Source organism: Mus caroli, unplaced genomic scaffold, assembly GCF_978045245.1.
Source record: "Mus caroli unplaced genomic scaffold, Mus_caroli_1 scaffold_17, whole genome shotgun sequence".
Lineage (NCBI taxonomy): Eukaryota > Metazoa > Chordata > Mammalia > Rodentia > Muridae > Mus > Mus caroli.
The window spans coordinates 63,979,690-64,003,148 of NW_028227272.1; the positions used below are offsets into that span (position 1 = coordinate 63,979,690).

General features: G+C 35.7%; 1 protein-coding gene and 1 non-coding gene across 4 annotated transcripts in view; one reads left to right on the forward strand and one right to left on the reverse strand.

The window, feature by feature from the left end:
- Positions 1 to 23,459, reverse strand: part of Cadm2 (cell adhesion molecule 2) — a 950,561-nt gene that overhangs the window by 255,645 nt on the left and 671,457 nt on the right. The gene's annotated exons all lie outside the window — the stretch shown is intronic.
- Positions 4,345 to 4,405, forward strand: LOC115029602 (U7 small nuclear RNA). Its single transcript, XR_003835171.1, has one exon. It is a non-coding gene; the product is annotated as a U7 small nuclear RNA (small nuclear RNA).

Consider the following 23,459-nt stretch of genomic DNA (forward strand, 5'->3'; position numbering starts at 1 on the left):
ACTGTTTTCCTGTTTTTTTTTTTTTGAATGTTAATGGATTGAGTATTTTTAGAAAATGTTAAAAAAGAAATTTGGTTATAACTACTATTAATTGTTTTTGAGTGAGACACAAAAATGAAAATGATAAAATATGATAAGAAACTCTTATTTTGATGTAATCCAATGTGTAAACTTTAAAAATATCTTTGCATAGTTATAAATGGATCAAAACAACTTTATTATGACTCAGAAGCTTTTCTGTTGCTTCATGTAGATTATGAATAGAGACAGCATATTTCCTTTTGCTGTTCACCTTGCAGAATATCTGTGAATGAACGGGGTCTGCTGAATGCCTCGTGTTCTCTGTGATGAATTATGCAGAAGCTCTATTCCAGAACTATCCTAAGGTGCTAAAAGTTCATGTCTGCGAGTTGTTTGTGACTCACACAGATGTAGTGGACAAATACTTATTTTTCCTTTACTCAGAAGCCCAAATTTTTGTATGGAATAAAATGTCACCGAGTGCACAATTGGGTGGATTGAGAAGCTCAGACAAGATGTTTTTCTAAGAGACAAAATTAGCATCCTTGTTTCTAGGATGTGGACAGAAAAAAATTCAGAGTAACCCACTTTAGAAGATGTGCTTCAAATCTCATTAATAGCAAAGGGACTGGAACAGAACAACTCGCTTATTGATTTGAACATTTCCCCAACACTGTTATTTTATATTTAGAAAATAAACACCACTTCTTTCAGAGTGGTCAGAGGTAAGAAACTTTGTATTTCTATATGGTAAAAATTATGGGGGATGAATACTTCATATAATAATGAAGTTACAAAAGCACTCAGAGAACACTATAGATCCTTTTTATAGACTGCAAAGTGTTAAGTTGATTTCATAAATGTGTATATTATTATTTGACTCTATGTGTGCTGCCTGAACTTACTTATCACAAAAATAAAACGTAAATCTTTCATTCTCAAAGAATTTATTTATTGCAGAACTTGGGAGCATGGGAGCTTTTGAATTCTTTTCCTTAAATGCTAAGGAATGACTATCAAAGTAGAGAAAGGACGAACTTTATTATCTCCAAGGTATCAGATACAAAAGACAATGAATTTTTCTGATACATGAAATATACTACTTAATTTGATCTCTACTTCAGAATATTAAGCCTTCTAATTTCTTCTCACCTTTGTGTTATGTCTATGTGAGTTAATCTTGGTTATCAATTTTATAGCCTTGGGAACTGAGGATCTCAGGAGAGAAATTGCTTCCCCCAGATCCACCTGTGATTCTGTTTATAGAGCTGCTGCTGCTGCTGTTGTTGCTTTTGTTGTTGTTGTTGTTTTGAAAGATGGAGGAATCCTAGCTTACTGTGTGTGGTGCCAATACTTACTGGAAAGATGGACCTGGTTATCACAAAGAGAACAGATCAGACAGGAAACAAGCCAGTCAGCAGGACTCATTCTTGGTGATCTATACCTCATTTCTGCTGCCAAATTACTGGAGTGTTTTACTCAGTGATGGACTCTAGCCTACAAGTGAAATGCCCCATTTTTTCCAATCACCAAATTTGCTTTTAGTCCTGATGTTCATGACAGCAAGAGAGAGCAAACTAGAACAATGTATCAAAGATTTTTTTGTTTTTTGTTTGTTTGTTTTTTGTTTTGTTTTGTTTTGTTGTTGTTGTTGGTGGTGGTGTTTTATTTGTTTTTTCAAGACAGGGTTTCTCTGTGTAGCCTTGGCTGTCCTGGAACTAACTCTGTAGACCAGGTTGGCCTTGTGTCAGAAATCCACCTGTCTCTGCCTCCCAAGTGCTGGGATTAAAGGTGTGTACCACCACCGCCCAGCTGTATCAAAGTTTTAAGTGGCTTAAAAAAAAACATGATCTAGGAAACTGGGATGACGTGTAAAACAGCTACCTAGGAACTACCCACTATTTTCAAGGCTAGAAGACAAGGCCTATTATTTTCAGAGAAAAAAATCTCTACATCCAAAAGAAGCATAACAGAGCATCAATTATATATTAAAGTCATTGTATCAGAAACAATGCATTCTGCCTGTGTTTATGTACTAATGGAAAGTCTGATAGATAGCAACTGTGATTCCATCCTAAATTATAACCTGAGATACATGGATAACAATGTTACCTACTCTCATTAAAGAAGGTAAAAAGAGGAATTCTGAAAGCATGAAGCTATTTTATATAAATAAGGTATCTGTTTTGTTGGCCCTCTCTTGTCAAAACTGCTCTGCTTAAAGGTATCCTTGTATTTGTTTTTTCCTTGATGGAGAGGCATTCACATGATTGTGACAAGCACAAGTGAGATTGGTAATATAATAGCAGGACTCATCAGAGTTCTTTTTAGTCCTACCTGGGAAAGCTCAGTCCTATATAGCAATATTACTTGAGCTTCATTTTTAATAAAACCAAACTAAGTATGGAGTTATCAACAATAGGCACACCTGAAGGATCACACTGGAAATAGCACACACATGTAAGCAAATTTACCTCTGTGTTGGAAATAAACATAATAATTTCAAGTATTTGAGTGCCCAGATCATGTTTAAAATAATCCGCTCAGTGAATCTTTTTCCTGGAATGTTGAACATCTTTATTTTTTTCTGGGAAGAATGGCCAAGGAGGAGAAAAGTCAATGCTCGTCATATTTCTTGCTGAGTTCATAATTAGCATCAGCAAATATTTTTTTGTGTCTCCTCTGTGAGTGGGGGGACGGTGATGTTCAGCATCACTGACCATCATCTAAATGTCCAACGCTAAATTAAGTTTCTCTGATTTATACTCATTGCTTCATGTGTGTCTGGGCTCATCTGTTCTTACAAGCTGCTCAGTTGTGCTCCTACCCGCAAATTATGTGACACAACCAACCTGGTGCTAATTTACGGATCTCTGTACTCTGTGCAAACACCGCCGCCAACACAAACAACAAAAGATTTCAGTTTATATAGATATTTCTGCTCGTTATTGGTTTTTTACTTCCTTTGTCTCTAAGTGAGCACTGCCAAGCCTATAACATACCCGCAGTAATTAAGAACACGTGAAGCAAATCAACAGTATACTTTTCCATCTGTTGGTCTGCAGTGCTTTAAATTATTTGTACACCCTGGTGAAATATATAGAACTTCCATTCAGTATATTAAGTTATTCTTTGTGAAAGGAATACCACAGCTTGGAAAAGAAAGTATATTAAGCCATCTTTTGAAGAGTTGCTTTCAGAGTCTAGCACACCTTTGGTGGGGTGGAATGACAGGGCTCCTGCCCCCTGGGACAAGGCCAACAGGGCATGGGCCTCCACAAGGTTCGAAGGCTGCTGTGGGCATATGAACTAACCACTACCCCCAGAGCTTGTGTCTCTAGTTGCATATGTAGCAGAGGATGGCCTAATTGGCCATCATTGGGAGGAGAGGTCCTTGGTCTTGGGAAGATCATATGCCCCAGTACAGGGGAATGCCAGGGCCAGGAAGCAAGAATGGGTGGGTTGAGGAACATGACGGTGGGCAGGGGTGGGGGTGGAGGGTATAGGAGATTTCCAGAGAGGCAACTAGGAAAGGTGATAGCATGTGAAATGTAATTGAAGAAAATATCTAATAAAAAATAGTTAAAGAAAAGACTTGTTTGTATAATAATGGGCATATTCCTCCTTCAAGAAATGTCTTCTCTGTTAATGTTAATGACTTCATGATAATCAGAGTCAACAAGAGTCTGTGGTGGGGGTGGGAAGAAAGTGTGACTAATGTCTCAGCAAATGGCAAACACTGAGATCTCCAAAACAGCCCTTAAGGCTGTGGCAAAGAACTCTAACATCATGAGTTTGAAAATACATAATTCCTTAACTATGCAAATGTAAGGATGCATTATGAATTGTATAAGGAGCTTCACAGATCTAAAGGAACAGAGGCAACCATACTATGAACCATCTTGTCAGAAAGATACAAAGGCAGGAAGATACAAAGGGAGACTATTGAACTCAAAGTTAGCCTGGGACAGAGCAAGGTTAGGCTCAGGTATGATAGAAATGGGAATTTCAGGGCAGGGTCCCACTTAGATAGTTTATCCTCTGTGCTTAACACGGGCAGGCAGATCTCTGGATTCTTTTGTAATGTCTAAAAAAATAAAAAATAAAAAGGTGCTTGCTTGCTCTCTCCTGAGAGTCAAAGGACTAATATGGTGCTTTGTGGGATGGTCAAGGGGGAACCTGGAATAAATAACTGAATTAAAATGTAAATTAAAAAACTGGGCTTTTGGTCTGCATGAGGTAAACTGGGGAAAAGTAATAGAAGTTCTTTTTCTTTTTGGAATTTTTCTCTCGAGATTGCTAAGCTGTCTGAAGATCTTTGGAGAGTGAATACAGCTCTTTAAGAATTTTTTTCTAACAGGATTTCTGATGTCAGGAATCCCAAGAATTACTTAAGAGAGATGACACAGCTCTTTTAGAATTTTTTTTTTTTTTTTTTTTTTTTTTTTTTTTTTTTTTTTTTTTAGCAGCTGTCCAGAGAAACCTGTCTGAAGAGTGAACACAGCTATTTTTAGAAGTTCTCTAACAGAATTTCTGACTTGGTTGGAAGATCCAAGACTTTTTTTTACAGCAGCTCTTCTGACTTTGGTAAGAAAACCCATGAGCTATTCAGAGAGCTTTTAGAATTTTTACTAGCATAGAGAACTCTCTGAACCAGAGAGAGCTGTCTCGAAAAGAAAGCTAGGCTGTCTCAACCAGAGAATTGTTAAATTTATTCTTATATATTTACTTTTATTGGTTTTTTTTATTTACATTTCGAATTTTATCCCCCTTCCTCGTTTCCCCCATGCCCTCCTCCCTCCCACCTGCCTCTATGAGGGTGCTCCCATACCCACTCCTGTCTCAGCAGCCTAGCATTCCCCTAACCTGGGTCATTAAGCCTCCATAGGATGAAAGGTCTCCCTTCCCAGTGATGCCAAATAAGGCAATCCTCTGCTACACATCTAGCTGGAACATGGGGAACCCCTGTGTACTCTTTGGTTGGTGGTTTAGTACCTGGGAGCTTTGGGGGTCTGGTTGGTTGATATTGTTCTTCCTATGAGGTTGAAAACCCCTTCAGCTCCTACAGTCCTTGCCCTAACTTCCCTATTGGGGTCATCCCCTCCCACGGAGTCCAAAGTTTGGCTGTGTACATCCACATCTGTGTTGGTCCAACTCTGGCGAAAAGGCTGTCTAAAGCAAAGCAGAACGGAGAGAGCAGTCTAAAAAGTTTTCTCAAGCAGACTACAGAGCCAAGAGCTATCTACAGAGAACTGTATAAGGAGCTACCTCCCGCAGAACATAGGCTGCCAGCTTGGACCCATGATTTGATTGATTTGATTTCAAGTTTTGGGGTGTTTGTTTGTTTGTTTGTTTTGGTTTTTCGAGATAGGGTTTCTCTTTGTTTTTGAGGCTCCTAGACAGTCCTTCTCTCAGGAATCTGGACCTAGCTGAGGCTGGTTCTTGGCAGTTTACTGAGGAATTTCCCAGTAAGTCAAAAGATTAAATTTGGAATTTTTCCATCAATATTTGAATCGCTCTCTTGCCTCATCTCTCAGTCCCTTTTTTTCTCTTTTCATTATGTTTAGGTAATAAAACCGAGTTTCTAAAGCATATAAGTCTATGTTTCCAGTCAGCTTACTCATGAGCATTCAACCTTCTCTGAAGTATCTGACTCAGTTTCTATTAATTCTCAGCACATAGACACCGCTACTTCTTTTCTTCTACAGTTCATAAAAAATTACCTCAATTGCCAGTTTGTTGTGACTCAGAAAATGAAGCCCCAAGGCTACAACCCATGATTCACCTTGCCAAGAGTAAAAGAGTTGAAGCAAGAGAGGAGACTGCAAGCAAGACACAGGCTTCTGAGGATGCCTTGTTGCTACCAAATTTACATCAAAATGAAAGAAAAAAATCTCTTTCTCCCATTTCTTTTTGGACAGGATTCGGTTATAATGAAACTCTTAACAATTTTGGTATACGGATTACAGAACGTAAGAATAAAATGGCCAATTTTACCTATTTAGAAATTTAAAAATTTGTAGATTTTGGAAGCAATAGGCATAACTTTATGAGTTTTTTCTAGATTCAAAAACAAATAAAGCTCAGCAGGAAATTTTCTAAACCTATTGTGAGCCAGATATATTTTTTTTCTTTGTCTTCTTTTCAGGAGAAATATATTTGCTGGTATGACAGGGCCACTGCACATATGAACTCACAGCAGTTGTGACTGCATGCGAAAGACCTGCCCAAGATGAAGCCAGTGAAAATCCCAGCATGGCTGAGAGAAGCAGTCACAAAATCCCACCTTAGCTTAGAAGCTATTGTCAACCAATGGCTGCTAGTGTAAGGAGGCTCAATTTTGTTCAGAAATGCAGCCCGGAAGAGGCTGCCCGTGCTCCAGTCAATGCTTCTACACATACCGTACATAGTAAGTGACACAATAGGATTAAAAAGAACGCATAAACTTGAGTGAGAAATTTGGGGTAGGACATACAGGAGGCATTGGAAGTGAAGGAGATGGGGGAGAGAATTTGATAAAAAATGTATGACATGCTCAGGCAGTAAAAAAAAAAAATATATATATATATACATGAGAAAATGAGATAAAATAAATCTTGAAAAAATAAGCAAGGGTACTGAAATATTTATTCTCATTAATATTTAATGACTAACTTTGACACTTCAGGCTTTACTTTGTTTCTTTAGTTTTCAAGATCTACAATGTGCCCAAAACCTTATCATGTTCCTCTCTTTATGAAAAATGATCCTACAAAGAAATAGCAGCAAAAGGCTGTAGTAGACATCTACTTCTGCTAACTGCCAACCTTGGAAGATTTATCAAAATCACAGACTTTCTTGTAAGTTGAAGAGAGGCTGGTATGGGAAACCAGTACATTGGGTTCTGATTCCTTCATAAAGGTGAATGAATATAAGATTCAGATTCCCAACTCAGAATGGACAATTCCTCAGAAATGAGAGTTACCCTAAAATAGTTATAGAATACAAAATAATCAAATCTGACTTTAAAAGGCTACTTTGGACACACATATCTTCATACACACTAACTAACCCAGCTACCCACACACATTCAGCTTTCGATTAAGTTGAAGATTGGTATTAGAGATGGAAGGATAGTGAACATATGCAGATGAAGATCTGGGGTAACCAGAATCTAAAGTCAGAATTCATGACTGCCTTACAGCCTAACACAACCTACAAATAGAGCTGACTGAGAAAAACAGGAGAATGAACTGAAATTTGCAACGGACAGTGACGGGAGGTAGGGGACATGTCCAGGAAGAGAAAGAGACCTGGAATGGGGGAGACCCCCAGAAATCAACAGGGATGTCCTTAGCTATAACTCACAGCATTGGGGATATGGAGCCTGGGGAAGCTGTCTCCTGTGGCCAGGCAGGAACCCCCATGGAGCAATAGGGACACCAACCCATCCATAAAACTTTCAAGCCTAAAACTTACAGGAAATGTTTGTTTTACTTAAAGAAATCCCAACTATAGGGATAGGGAAATTATTTTAGTGGCTTAAGCACCTACTGCACAAGAATCAAGATCTGCGTTTGTATCCTCAGCACTCAGTAAAAGGTCAGGCTTTTCTATGACTACATAACCTTCAAACTGAGAGAACTGACAGGTAGCTATTGGGGACTAAGGGCCAATCAGTCTAGCCAAAATGGCTAGTTTCGGGTTCAGTGAGCTTTCCACATCACAAGAGCAGTGAAGATAGAGAAGCAGAGAGAAAAACAGCTATGTCAATGCTAGCTTCCACAAATATGCATAGACCACACACAGTGCACATATGCACAGATACACACTACTTCCAAGTTGATACAACTCTAGAAAATGCTGTGAGGAACTTACTTTTTTAGTATCTTGTTATCAAGGCAGACTATACCGGTAAACTTAGCAAAATGTACGCATAAAGTTACTTGGATTTTATAGATTAGTAGTATACACAAAAGAGTAAGAAAACTCAGAGTGATCCCCAGGGCAATCTCGTTTTGCAAACTGAGCTACATGTACGATAATTATGAAACCATGGAATGCAGCTGTGCTGTATCCCTTAGTATGCACGCTGGTTATCACCTTCCAAATGCTTTCATTGAAGTAAGTTGTCCCTAGCTAGCGCCAGAGCAGTCCTAAATAAAAGACAATTATTGAGAAACTAACCTGAAAAAATAACATGGCTTTTTATGTGTTTTCAATAAATACACAGGTTTTGCGTGTTTGAATGAATAAGTATATATCAATGTTAAGCATTATGAAAAGAGAAATGCACCTACTACTTACAAGGATGCTATATAATGATGCAGAATATTGGGGGCTTGTTATTGCTTTTTACTCTTGCAAATGATTCTTTTTTTTTTTCTCACTTTAAACTCAGTCTGAAATCATCCCTTCACAGTGAATGATCAGACATACCCCCTCCTCTTGCATCCCTTTGTCTACCCCAGTGCTGTTTGAAAAGGTCTCTTGTTTGCCTCTTCCAAAACAGGGCTGCCTTCACTCTGTTCTAATAGCTACAGCACTCAACAATTTTTTTTTCTCACCACACATGAGTATTGTGTAAACATTCTGCATCTGTTGTACGTAGGACAGCTTCCAATATATCTGTGAAGCCTGTTGTTTTATTTTGCTTTTGTTTCTCTTTTTTAAAAAACAGATTCTGTCATGCTAAAAGGTAAACCAACGTCATCAATCATGTTAAGCAAACCTGTCTCCCTGTGCAGCTGCATTCAACAAACACCTCAGCAAACATCTTTTATGTGTGTATACCAAGTCGGAAGCTAGTTAGCCATGACTCCTGGAGATTCTACTTTGGATTATTTCAATATGGTTCGCTCACAAGCCTGTGTTTTATATATTCCTTTTTTTTCCCCTTTGGTATTCTTTAATTCTCCAGTGTTCCAGACTCTTGTTTTTAATTCAATGAATAAAGACCTAAAATCTTTATATGACTGTTTTATCACTTTAATTCTACATTTCCATGAAGAACAGTTAGCATTTATTCTAGAAATATGTAAGGCTAGTTTTTCCCAAAGATGGAGCAACTTTATGTCATTGTCTAATTTTGGTTAGGAGATATAGGTGGCTCAGTAGATTGGTGACGGTGACACTGGTGGATGTTATTCTCCACAAAGATTTACATTCACTCTTCCTGAGCAACCATGCAATCAACATCACAAATTTTGAAAAGCCCTAATTTGTGTGTGTGTGTGTGTGTGTGTGTGTGTGTGTGTATGTGTGTGTGTAAAAGAGAGAAGAGGGAAAGAGACAATAAAAGCCTTCCCCGAGGTAGTTACCTGCTACTTTTCTGAAGACACAAACTTACCATAGTCTAATCCCTTCCATCTTTTTAGCCCTTAGAGTCTGAGTTACCTCATGAGCATCATCATGTATTAAACTTTTTAAGTTTTACAAACTCTGAGAGGAGAGGCATCACATTGTAATGACCCAATTCCACATCAGAAGGTAGCCTTTTGTCTATCAGCCAATGTCTGTCTTTCTCTCTGTTTTTGTCTCTCCCTCTTTCTCTCACCTCCTCCTCTCTCTTAAATACACACACACACAGACATCTATCTATCTATCTATCTATCTATCTATCTATCCATCTATCTATCATCTATCTATATATCTACGTGTCTATCATGTATCATATATCTAAATGTCTATGTTTCTATCTATCATCAATTTATCATCATCCATTTATTGTAATGTATGTCCTCTGCCATCTTCATGTTGAATGGTGATAAGAGACTCCTTTTTATCAACAGTGACAAAGTGCTCTGTCACTATGGCCTTCTTACATGAAGATTTGCATTGTAGTGGGTTTCTCTGTTAAATTCTTTTTAAATTATCTTATTCCTGCTGAAACCTGATTGACATATTACACCTGAAGTCATTCTCACAAGCATTGATACTAGCCTTTATGATTTATCTAACATAATTATTGCAAAAAGATACACTTACTAAGTAACTTCCTTAATCATATATAAATAGGTCATTCAATATAATTATTGCAAACTGAAAAGTAAAAACAGAATGTATATATCATGGATTTAGTCTGAAGCATAGTTGTGTTGTTTGAAAGCCTTGGCTGTCAAGTATTCCAAAGATTCTTGAAGAAATGTATTTAGGGAGCTAAATAAATGGCTCAGCTGTTAATAGCATTTGTTCTTCAAGAAGACCCATGCTCAGCTTTCAGCACCCAGAAGGTGGCTAACAAACACAAATAAGTCCAATTCTAAGGGATCTGAATCTATCTTCTGATTTCCATTGGCACAAAGTATATAGCTGGTAAACACTTATACAAACAGTCAAAACATTCATATATATAAAATAAAAAATAAATTTTTTATAGACATGTACTATTTAGTGATTTTTATAGCTTGTGTGTAGCAAATGGATATTTTAGGCTTATAATAAAATTTCACTTCTAGTATGATGGGCAAATCAAATTTATATTATCCTTGATAATTTAAAATGAATATATTCCCTGTAAGGTTTTAAATGTTTCAGCATTTGGTTTTTATGATAGCAAGATTCCACTGTTAAAACTCTAGGTGAGAACTTTAAATAAGAGTTTCATAAATTATGAGACTAGAAATGAGATAAGATTCATCAACTAAGTTACTTTATCAACTATACTAAGTTAAACTTGTTTATTATCAAAGAGATAAAGAAATTACAACAATATATTTCCTTGTGTCAAAAATGTTCTTAAAAGGATTCATTTCAAACATCTTGAAAACCCCTGAAAATTTGATTTCTTTGGGAAAAATGAAACTCAACTTTCGTCACTATTTTTATGCATATGACCTTCCTTGCTTTGGCATCCATGCTTCTTTGAGAACTCCTCACACAGTGTGTTTTTATCTTAGATGTCAGTGCATCATATCCACCACCAGCCCCCAGCCACTGTCCTAAGTCAGCCTGTGCCCTGTGCCTTCTTCTCAGCAGACGCTTCCATGTCCCGCTTCCTCTAGCTCAACCCACTTGCAATCTTTCCTAGTCTCAAGGCTCCTCACTAATTATTTCTGAAAATGATCAGAATGATCTTCCCTGCTTATTTTAGTTAATATTGAACTATTCTTTTATTTAAGTCTGAAATCCAATGTTTAATCTTCTGAGAAGGAAAGTTATGAATGTTTACTTTTCATAAATCAAGTTCTTACTAAACTCCTTGAAGTCTAAGATGAGATAAATGGTTTTATATATGAACTTATATTTTTGCTCCCTTGGTTTATGGATATTATGAAGGACTCAAGATTATTAAGCTAATAGAAAAAGAATATTAAAAATACTGTAACTTTTTATTTATGTCTTATAACTTCAGACATTAAAATGCTAATGATTCTATATTATGACAGTTGACTCATTAAATTTATGTTAGTGAAAATCCCACACTAAAAAGCCTGTTTACATTTACCATAAGAAAAATACATATTCAACATGATTTATTAGTCTGATTTTTATAATGCAAGAATTAAAGAACTGAGTAAGAAGTAATAATCCAAACTCGACCTACTACTGACATCTTCAGCAAAGAATTCATCTGTGAATTTCACCTTGTGTAAAATATGCTATGACAGATCTGGAAAGGATGGGGGATTGTATTTCCTACCATCTATAAAATTCTAATTATGTCACATTTTAAGTTCACATTAAAGAAAGACCAATCAAACATGTAGAAGGCAGAGGGATAACCTCAACATAGGAAGTAGCAGAGAGGGAACTACTCAGATTTCTCCAAATACTGACCTGAATGTCAAACTAACCTCATTCAAAAGAAAAAGAAATACACCAAGACATATGGAGTTTTTAAAATCAATTGACATTTCCTGTAATATGTAAATATGTGGTCAACTGTGTGTGGTGGCACATACCTATGATGCTAAGAGACAAAAGGAAAGGGACAATTGCTTTCAAGGTCTCACAGTTACCCAGAAAATTGCTACTCTTAATGACTACCACAATGAAACCCCATTTTCATAAGAATTGTTCCACATTTAGGCATAGACTCTTTTTTTTAATATGCTTACAATTAATATATATTGCAAAGTGATACTTTCAATCCTATTAAAATTCTTCATAGTCATAATACAGCCTTGTACTGACCTTTTTAATCATTACAAAAGAGAGCGTTTCTGAGCAGGCACAAGCTAAACCCAAATAATCTACTACAATGCACAAAGGGAATGCACTTAGTAACAACAATACAAAACTAATAGACAGGAGATTTCCAATCAAATAAAATTATCAAGATAGAAGAAAGTATTTGTACTTATAAGTGAAGAAAATAATAGTAGAAGATGAGACATTTACTTTATTGAAAATCTAATTAAATCATGAAGATCTCTCTATAAATAACTGGAGGCACAGTGATAGTTGATACCATTACAGTATGCCATCTACATGTGTGGCCACACAGCACAAAGACAAAACATATGTATAGTTTTCATTACATGTGTTCCCCTGCAGGCATTTTGCATATGTGATGTTTCACAAGAGGTGCGGAGATACAGATGCAAGTTAAATTGTGCAAAGTGCAGGGCACACTACATTCATTAGGGTTGGTAATTTACACAAAGCTAATCTACACTTCACTAAAGAACGTAAAAATCTATACATAAGAGAAAATTAGGAAAGGAAACTATCAGAAAATATAACTACCGTGCAAATTATCTTTGTAGAAATTAAACCTGTAAAGAATGTATTTTCTCTTGGACTAATGAATTTGAAATGAGACAAAAAGCAAAATGTGTTTTGAAAATCACCTCTACCTAACAAACTTAGTAAGATTGCATTTGTGTTTACATTATTCTTATCAATTTTGTCTTAAAGCATGTCTTGGGTTGCCTTCACTTTTGTACCCTGCCTGACATCTTTCATACTGATTTCATTTATTTCACAGCTATCTATGCAATAATTGCAGAGAGATTGGTATGTGTTTAGATACAGGCAAAGTTCCTAACAGCTTGGGGAAATAAAGGAACAACAAATCAAAGATAAGCACACCTTGTAAAAGCTAAGAGACTGGCGATTTCAGGTCCTTAACAGACTGAACACTAGAAAGCCATCTCAGTGGACTAAAATATCTGCAGTAAAGGAGAAGTAAATGTGTGAGGAAAGTCTGTCATCCTACCATAAAATCAGCCAACTGTAGTGTGTCTAGTAAAATTGTTCTCTTCTCATCTCTACTATCCCATTTGCATCCAGGGCCCTGGTTTTGTTGGAGTCTGATGTGCGCTTACAGAAGAAGTGGCATTCCTTCACAAACACAAATACCCATCAAAAACATGGGTAGAGAAGTAAATTGACTGGAAAGGAGACATAAGGCAATTTAGAATTTTTTTCTTTTTCTTTTTGGTTCTCTAGTGACAATCTAGATAGAAATAAGAAAACAAATTGATTATAAGAATATAAGTGAACTGCAGAGTGCTTTTTCTTTAAAATATACCAATATGGAAACCTCTTAGTAATAGTGTAGCAAAACAAATATTTTTATATGTAGATGTGAAATTTCTTAATTGTTTAATAGAGAGAACAAACCTATGAAAAAAATGTATTTTGTTGAAGGAGGAAAGTTCTGGAAGGCAAGAGTTCATAAGGAATGTCACACACATGTACTTTTCACATATAAAAAAGATGTTTTAGATTACAGCAAAATGTTAAAACATGATTTAGCTTCCTTGGATTCAAATGCCATTTGAATCAGATCATAGAGAAAACTAGTTTATATAAAAGATATCCAATATATCCATTTCTTTCCATGTTGATATGAGATCCTTTTCTACCATCTTCCAGCATATAATTTATTAGCATATTTTATTTTATTCATTTATTATTATTATTATTATTATTATTATTATTATTATTATTATTATTTTGGTTTTTTGAAAGAGGGTTTCTCTGTATAGCCCTGGCTGTCCTGGAACTCACTTTGTAGGCCAGGCTGGCCTCGAACTCAGAAATATGCCTGCCTCTGCCTCCCAAGTGCTGAGATTAAAGGCATGTGCCACTACTGCCTGGCTATTAGCATATTTTAAAAAAATTCTCCATAGTGTCACTATACATCCTGGATTGCCTAAAATTCACTATAAAGATCATGATGGTCTCAAACTCAGAAATCTACTGGCTTCTGACTCCCAAGAGAAAGGATTAAATGTGTTTGCAATCTTTCCTGACTACCAGCAACATTTTTCAACCAACTAAAAGAAGAAACAAAAGTTACAACAGGAGGCTGGCATCAAATTTATTATCATAGCAATTAACAATCTGATTTGATGACTACTTAGGATTGAATAAAGTTATACATTTTCATAAATTTATAATGTTTTGTTATATTTCAAATATTTGAAGCCAGTTTTATAAACTGGAAAGTATTGGGTTTGGTCTCTATTCTGTTGGTGGTGTGATTTTAGGCAACTCCTTTTGCTGTGTTCATCAATATACCCTGAACTTTGTCAGCCATCCCAACCATTTTAAATCAGTTTAATGAAAGTATCATTTCTTTATAAGTAAAGACTAGGAACTTTTTATACTAGACAGCATTTAAAATGGTGGGGGGTATATATAATTTTTAATATAATATGGACATCTCTATTTAAGTCATTATTTAGCATCTATTCATAAATAGGTTTGAAAACACATGACTTACTATCATTATATATGCCATTTAGGAAGAAATTATCTCACAATTTTGTATAAAGTAAAATAGTTATTTGTGGTGCCCACATTGCTGAAAATGTAATTAATTTTTGATTGATGTATAAAAACACCATGATTAATGCATTGTAAGGAAAAGTGTTTAATTTAGCTTATGTCTTTATAGATATAGCATTCATGTTGGCAGAGCAATGAAAGTTGGGATCTCATATCTTGGTCCATAAACATGAAACAGAGAGGAAGGGAAAGACAAAGGCCTGGAGGGATGGAGGATGGCAGGTAGGGAGTGGGGAAGAACTAGGATTCAAGAAATCTTTTGAAACCAACAAGCCTGCCTTCTGTGATTCACCTCCTCTAACAAAGGCATACCTTTTAATTCTTCCAGAACAGTTCTACCAACTGGGAACCAAGTATTCAAATGTATGAGCCCTTAGGAGCCATTCAGTGAATTATTTGTAGATTCGCCATAGCAGAATATATGTGGAGTTTCATGAATATCAGAGAAGGCTGGTGATGATGTCCTAGTTGCGTTCATCAAATTATGTCTAATTTAAATATACATCTATGTTTTTGGAAGGCTCAGGAGGTGTGGCCTTGATGGATAAAAGGTGGTAATCGAGTCTTAAGAGTTTAAAGACTCGGGCCATGTCAAGTTCATACTCTCAGCTTCTTGCTCTCAGTTTGAGATATGAAGTATCAGACTTTCCTTACATCATGCCTGTCTCTCTTGGATGATGGTGATAGATTTATATTTTTCTAGAGCCATGAGGGCAAAAGCAAACCTGATCTTTTAAAACTTTCCTTGGTCAGAGCAAAAATAAAATAACTGAGATACATCCCAAGATAGTTTCATATTAACTATTCATTTCAAACAAAATTACTATTGTATATGTATGTAATATGTGTATGCATGTTAGTATGTATTTGTTTGTGTCTCCATACATGTGCAGGGAGACCAAAGAGGGTCATTGTGTTTACAGCTCAGCCATGTTCTATATTATCCTGTTAAATGTTCTCTCACTGTACCTACAGCTAAGGTGTCAGTCAACAAGCCCTCCTGATTCTTCATCATCACTCCTTTTCCCCATCAGAGGAGGCTGTGACCTCACCTGTGTTTCTTTATAGTGTAGTTTCTGACAATGTTTAACTCAGTTCCTCATGTTTTCATTGTAAAAAATTTTACCCACTGATTCATCTCCATGCCCCTCCAAATTTTATTATTATAAATGATGTATTAAAACCAATTTGAAGACACTAGCAATAAATTTGTAGCTAAGCAGAATATACAATTTTAAAATTTGAATACACCAGACACAGTTTTGAAGATTTTATTAATTTAAATTAACAATTCTATGTACCTGCGAGGATCTCAGAATTGTATCAGATGTTATTTTCTTCCTGAAGTATTTTAATTTATAAAACAAGTATTTAAAATGTAGTTGGGAGGAGAGAATTTTAACTAACAATTGTTATTGTTAAAGTAGTAACTATTAACTATTAAACTATTAATATACTAAATATTAACATAATAACTATTAAAGAAAGATCATTCAAAATTCTTAGGAGAATTTTAATTAAATAATTATAAGTAGTCAAGAAGTCTGTATAAGCAAGAATGTTATTGTATGATGTCAGGAAATTGATGTGACTTTGCTGAGCTATGTGATATTGGCTATGACTTGGAGAGGTAAAGAGATTTTCATTTTTGAATATTCATATGCATTTATCAAAATTGTTATCTTATTATAGTTTTATTTGGAAGTTACCTTGAGTATTATAAAAGAACATTTTCCTAGATCTCTATAATTTGATACTTCATCTTAAATTCATGATAATTTTCTTAAATAAACAGTTATAATATCATAACATATTTAAAACTGAAGTACATTGTATGTAGATGCAATGCAATTAAATAATCTTTTCATTTGAGTTAAAAATAGTTTTCTTAATCAGGATATGATGTATCCAATTGTATATTACTATGAGTATTATGTATATTGCATCACACATACATATTTATAAATAATGTCTGTGCTATGTATTATACAACATTTTATTATGTAGCATTTTAAATTGGGTGTAGAGATTAGATATAAAAGGTGTGTTGTCTCATATATTTGTATAACTTTTGTGAGTAGAGGCATTCTGAGAATTTCTGAAGACCTCATTATATTCTACCATCCAGTTATATTTGCCCCCTGTACTTCATTTCTTACAGTCTTCTGTACCCTAGTTAATGGAAAATGGCATGCCTTTGGGGGCTATGTCATTTGGTATAGGCCAAAATCTCAGTGAAGTGGTTGACTCTTTTCCTTCTCTTCTTTTGGCTACCATTCTGCAATAAATTTCTATTGGCTCTCCATTCATATCAAATGGAGTTTCATCTTACAGAAGCACATGATTAAAAGTCAAAGTAAGCATTTTCTCTCTCTCCTTCTCTCTCCCCCTTTCTCTCTCTCCCCCTTTCTCACCCCCCCCTCTGCCTCTGTGTGTCCCTGTCTCTGTATTTGTCTCTTCTCTCCCTGTATGTGTGTGTGTGTATTTGTGTGCATGTATATAAACAAACTTTTTTCCAGCCTCAACCATTACAGCATCTATGTCTTTTCTCTTAATTCCTAAAAATACCATGCCCTCTCTGTAAGCAGCCCTGCTACACAAAGAGCAAAACAGAGTCCATGATGCTTCATGTCTAGTCAGCCTGGTGCAACAGATCCTGTAGCATTTCTCACTGCATCTATTCTTGCTTTGCTACGTTTATTTTGGTTTTGTTTTAATTTTCTGCCTCCCTGAGCTTCCTGCAAGCAGACTCCTTGCATCTTAATCATTCCAAGCCTTCTCTTGCCTCTGCATCTTGCACTGCGCTCATTCTTTACCATCACTCTTCCTCATCATCATCAGAGCTGTTCACGTGTTACCTTCATTCCCATCGAGTGTCACCTTCTCAATAATGCCTTGCTTTGGTAATTCTACCCAAAATATCATTCTTCTCATTGCCAGATTTGACCCAACTCCTTTCTGTAAATTCTTTCTTTGTGTTAATAGCTCTCAGTGTACACACACACACACACACACACACATACAGCATCTGTACAATATATGCTCATTACTATGGAGACTTTGTTTTCTTTAGTTATTCGTGCACTTAAGTGAACTAGGAACACCTGAAACAGCGCTTAGCAGAGAATGGATGACTACTAATTATTTAGTCATCTAGGAAGAGTCAGAAAATCAGATGAAGAAGCGAGTTAATGAGTCACCCTGCAACCTCAGTTATCTCTGCACTTTTTTTTACTAGCCTTTGAAAATCATATAGTGTGACTTAAATTATCATTTTTGTTCAAACTCTCATGCAGAAATATTTTCAAACTTCTTTCCGGAATATTTTAATCTGTTTGTTTAAAGTGCTTCACTCTTAACCTGACATTTGCTATTCAGTGTGTGAATTCTTGAGTCGGAGTTTGTTAGGATAAGGCTTGTAGAATATTCTAGCAAATACAGAGGGAGCTTGTGAATTCTTTTTATACCAAGATCAATAACCGTCTGAATTGGACAGATTAAATTAGCCATGGGCCATTTTGGAAGCAGGAGTATAGAGACTGATTCTACAAGTCTCTTGTAGCTCTGTTTTTTTTTGTTGTTGTTGTTGTTTTTTTTTGTTTTTTTTTTTTTTTTAAGAAGCTGTTTGTTAAAGTTCCAATAAGATAGGAAAAGGGGGAAAGAAGGAGAAGAAGAGCTCTGAATGCAAAGGTAAACGTTCTGCTTTAAAATGATAAAGACAAATGGCCTTATGTAACAGGCACCTTCTCAGAGATAGTAGAGATCAGCTGCATTATGTTCTGTGTTTGCCCATACAAAGGATGTGTGGAAAGCACACTGCTTGAAATTCAGCTCCGATTTCAAGTTAGCTGCAAAGCCCCATTTCTTAGAAAACCCAAGCAAATACACCGACATGCTCAGAGTGCATCTGATACATTTCAATAATTAATTATTAAGTCAAGAAGGAGTCAGGAAATCAGATGAAGCAGCACAGTAGGTCGGAAAACTGCCAGTGGGAAAGGGGAAAAAAAATCAGCAATAGACAGAACCTTTTCAAGCTGAAAAAGGGTCAGTGGGATACCACTGGGAGCAAGAATGAAGCCTTGGGTTTTTTTTATTACTATTATTTACATAAACCACCCAGAGAGTAATGCGAAATATTGAGTCCATAACTTTGCAGCAATAGGTAGACTTAAAAAAAAAAAAAGGAAGAGTGCAGTTGCACTATAGAAAAAAAAAACTGACATAATGAAACGTGTAGAATGATAAGTCTGATGCAAATACACTCAGGAAAAAAATGCATTCTTTTAAAATAAAACAACTGGTAAAATGTAGGTGTGGGGTAGGCACTTAAGACATGCACTAGCCAGGCATGGTGGCTCAAACCTGGAATCCTAACACTCAGAAGCATAAAGTGGGATGGTTCCTGTGTATTCAAGGCCAACCTGGACTACACATTAAGTACCACACCAGATAAGTATGCATTGCAAATGATACAGAACATATACCATAATAAGCTCTGTCAAGGAGGTCTATAGGTGTATCACAGATATCCATTTATCTTCATAAGGAACACTATCACAAGAATGCAAACTGAATCGATAGAATTCTATTAGTGAACAGTAATTCTTTAGTCTGGGAAAGATAAACTCTGTACAGAATGTCTAAGACATACATAAGAGTTACTACAATGAATTAATATCATTCTAGTGAATCTGTTTGCAAAAACATATTTCATGAGTTCTCTTACTATGTTCTTAATTTGTTTATAAATTATTACTCTCAGTAATACTATCATTAAAAATCATAGAACATACTTTAAGATTGAAGTCAGTGATAGATCAGTTCTATTTAATTCATCATTTTTCCTGGGTTTGATTTTAATATGCTTTTAGGTGATAAAAACTGAGGAGTTAGCAACATACTGTATCTAAATTACTATAGTTCACTGACCTATGTAGAATATTTTTTTTAGAAGCTTTTGTTATCAGGTCTAAGGAAAGGTTAATGTATGCAGAAAGAGATGGCTGCATAAAATCTATAGCATGCTTTCTGAGGTGAAATCTACTCACTGAATGTAAAAGCTGATTGCTGCAGGTAAATGCCTATAAGTAGGCATAGGAGCCACACTCTTAATGTTAATTCTAGTAAACACTCAGGGCCTCAATGGGGAAAAACACAATGATAGAAATAAACCAGAAGAATTATTTTAGGTCATGAAAAGACAATGGATATTCTCATATTCTTCCATTTAGAAACATAGACTGAAAATGCTAGATACTGGTAAGAGAATCAAACGCTGCAGCTTGACTTCTGTTGAGCAAAGGTCCTTATCACACATGTAACTTACAACCATCTAGTAGTCCAACGGTAAAAATTTACAAAGACATTTAGGTAGATTAACAAATTCACTACATGCTTTCTATATGTTTACTATATACTATGCAAATACTGCATTAGTAATTTTTAATTATTTCTAAATTGAAATAGGTTGCACGTCCTTTGGTCTCAGTTTAAATTTTAAGAGACTAAAAGAGAAAAATAACAACCCAAATGAAAAAAAACCTAGAGTTTGTATTTAATTTTGAATATGATAGATAATAAAATATAATATAATGATAGGGATTTTAAAATAAGTAACATAATTTCTCATTCGGCAATGAAATGACAAGAGACCGTTTATTTTTGCTTTTCTTCTGGGGAGAAATGACTCATCTAAGACAGGAACAAGTGACGTTGTCCTCATGTACTTTGCAATTACACAGAGGTTTCAGAAAGAAACAGGAACAATGCTGGTTGAAGATCAGTCTCACTATGCTGTGGATAACGATGCCAGATCACGTGAGTACAAAGCCGAGTTCTAAATGAAGAAACTCCCTGAAATGGAAGCTCACCTAGTAGTACACATTAAGAATCAGTCAGAGAGAAGGAAGCTAGGTCCAGATTTCCTGATGTAAATGGTGCAATGAGATCCTTTGTGCAAGCAAAGAGTAGTGAATTGTGGTAGATCATATTGTATGAACTCTTGAGTGTGAAAACCTTTTCAGTACTATGAAAACAGGAGCCTAGCATGAATGCATTCCTAAAAGGCCCAACAAGCAGCTGAGAGGGTCAGATACAGATATTTATATCCAACCAGTTAACAGCTGGTGACCTTGTTGGTTGAATTAGGGAAAAGCTAAAAGAAACTGAGGAGGAGGGCAACCCTATAGGTAGACTAACAGTCTCAACTGACCTGGACACTGCCCCCTCCCTCCTGCCCCAGATCGCTCAGACACTGACCCACAAACCAGGCAGCATACACCAGCTGATATGAGCCCCCAACACACATACAGTAGAGAATTTCTGGGTCTTGACTCAGTGAGCTAAGATGCATGTAGCCCTCAAGAGACTGGGGGTCCCAGGGAATGGGGAGGACTGGTGGGGTGGGAGTGGGAGTAGGGGATGGAAGGGGTGGATAGGGACATCCTCTTGGAGATGGGGGTGGGGGTGGGGGTGGGGAGGGAGATGGGGAGGAGATATGGTATTTGGAACAGACAGAGGGCAGACCAGGAGGAGGATAAAGAGTTACTAAAGAGTAAAGAAAAAGAAAAAAAGAAAAAAAAAAAAAGAAAGAAAGAAAACCCAAGTGATCTGTTGGCAATCTGCAGACATACAAGAAGTTGATAAGGGTGCTACATTTACAATAGTGAGAAAAACCGGAAGAGGACGAAGAGGATGGTAGTGTTGCCTATCAATGTAAAAACTAAACTACCAACCAAAGAAAATACATGGTGGGGATCATGGCTTTAGCTGCATATGTAGCAGAGAATGGCCTAGTCGGTCATCAATAGGAGGAGAGGCCCTTGGTCCTATGAATGTTCTATGCCCCAGTATAGGGGAATGCCAGGGCCAGGAAGAGGGAGTGGGTAAGTGGGAGAGCAGAGGGAGTGGGGAAGGAGTAGGGGGTTTTCAGAGGGGAAACTAGGAAAGGGGATAACATTTAAAATGTAAATAAAGAAAATATCTAATAAATTTTTTTAGAAAAGAAAACGAGACATTATTCACATTACACTGAAATAACTGGTCACTTAAGCAAGACTTTGCAACTACTGTCAAAATCATAAGTTATTTCATCTTCATACTGCAACAACGAGTTCATTATACCTTGTATTTTACTGAAACTATCAGGCTAAATTTTATTATTGCGCTCATGGCGGTAAAGCATGCCAGTGGAAAACACAAAAGTCAGTTTAGCTATTGAAGATGAAACTCTTCCATGATGTCAAGTGAATAAAAAGTTTACTATAGTTACAAATATCAAAGAAGTCATAGACTTGTTTATCAAATTCCTTAAGAAATGAAATGGGATCAGCTAAAATGCACTTGTAGTTAATGGTGTTCCTTTAAGTTAGTGAGCCCTGATATCAACTATATTTGTCTACTCTATTTCATGTAACAATGTAATTCATAATGCATTTCTTTCGGGGGTAAAACTGGCTGAAGATGCTAGATCATTTTTACAGGCTAACTGATTAATATTGCATCTCCTATCTGTCCTTTGAATAAGTTTCTCAGCATCTCAAGAGAAAACAGTAATTGTGATAAATACAGACTGGAATATGACATGTCACAGCATTGTATCATAAAAATCTATATGTTAATACTCTTGTTTCATGGCCTCCCTTTGTTGTGTGTAAAATTACCAATAATAGATGTCTCACAGTGTAGCCGATACTTATATTCATATTTAAACAACTTGTTAAACTTTTCTCAAGTATTTTATTACTGGCTAATGCTTTGATATTAAAATTAGAAGTTATATTGTGTTTTTTAAAATGAGAGCACTGTCCAACAATTCGTTTGTTGCAGTAAATTCAACTTGCACTTTAGGCAAAATTTTAACAGTTGCGTCATTTTATTTCTTCACAAGAAATTTATTTTAGTTTACAATTTTTTAACCTTTTGTTGAATTTTTTTCACATAATGTATCGTGATTTGTTTCCCTTCCTTCTGGAGCTTCTCGCCACCTCCCTTCCCACCCAGATCAGCTTCCATTCATCTCACACTTTAGAAAAAAACAGGCTTCTAAGAAATAACGAGAAAATACAATATAATAAAACAAAACTAGCACATCAGAATTGGATAAAACAAACAGATACTTAATCATAACTCCTCAACTTGCCTTCTATTTTCCCCTCAATCTTATATCAAAGTTAATCTTAGATTAATTATTCATATTTACACAACCTATATATGAAGCTCAGAAAATAAGATGATTTTAAAAGAAAAAAAAAAGACCATGATGAATTATTTCTAAATTCTATCAACACAGATGCATGGCAGGGTTCATCTCCTTGCCACTTCAAAAACTTCTCATAACTTGCTTGGTACTTAATAATTTTACTCAACTTTAATGCAAAATATTATATATTAATCAACAGGCTAGGCTTTAACATCTAGAGCAGTATGGTTCTCATTGTTCAACATATTGAATACATAAATAGGAACAGGTCAAATTTTCATAATACAATATAAAGCAAATGATGGAACCCTCATTTGATTGTGCATTAAACGCTCAATGGCAGAGAGCTCAATTAACAACAGTGTGGTAATTCTTATTACCTTGGAGTGCCTTTAGATAAAAACTGTATATATTTGTTTACTTAAGTATTAAACATATATTCATGTCAGAAGAAATATCAAGATTTTTTCCTAAATGAATGATGCTGATATATCCATTTAGTTTTAATTAGATT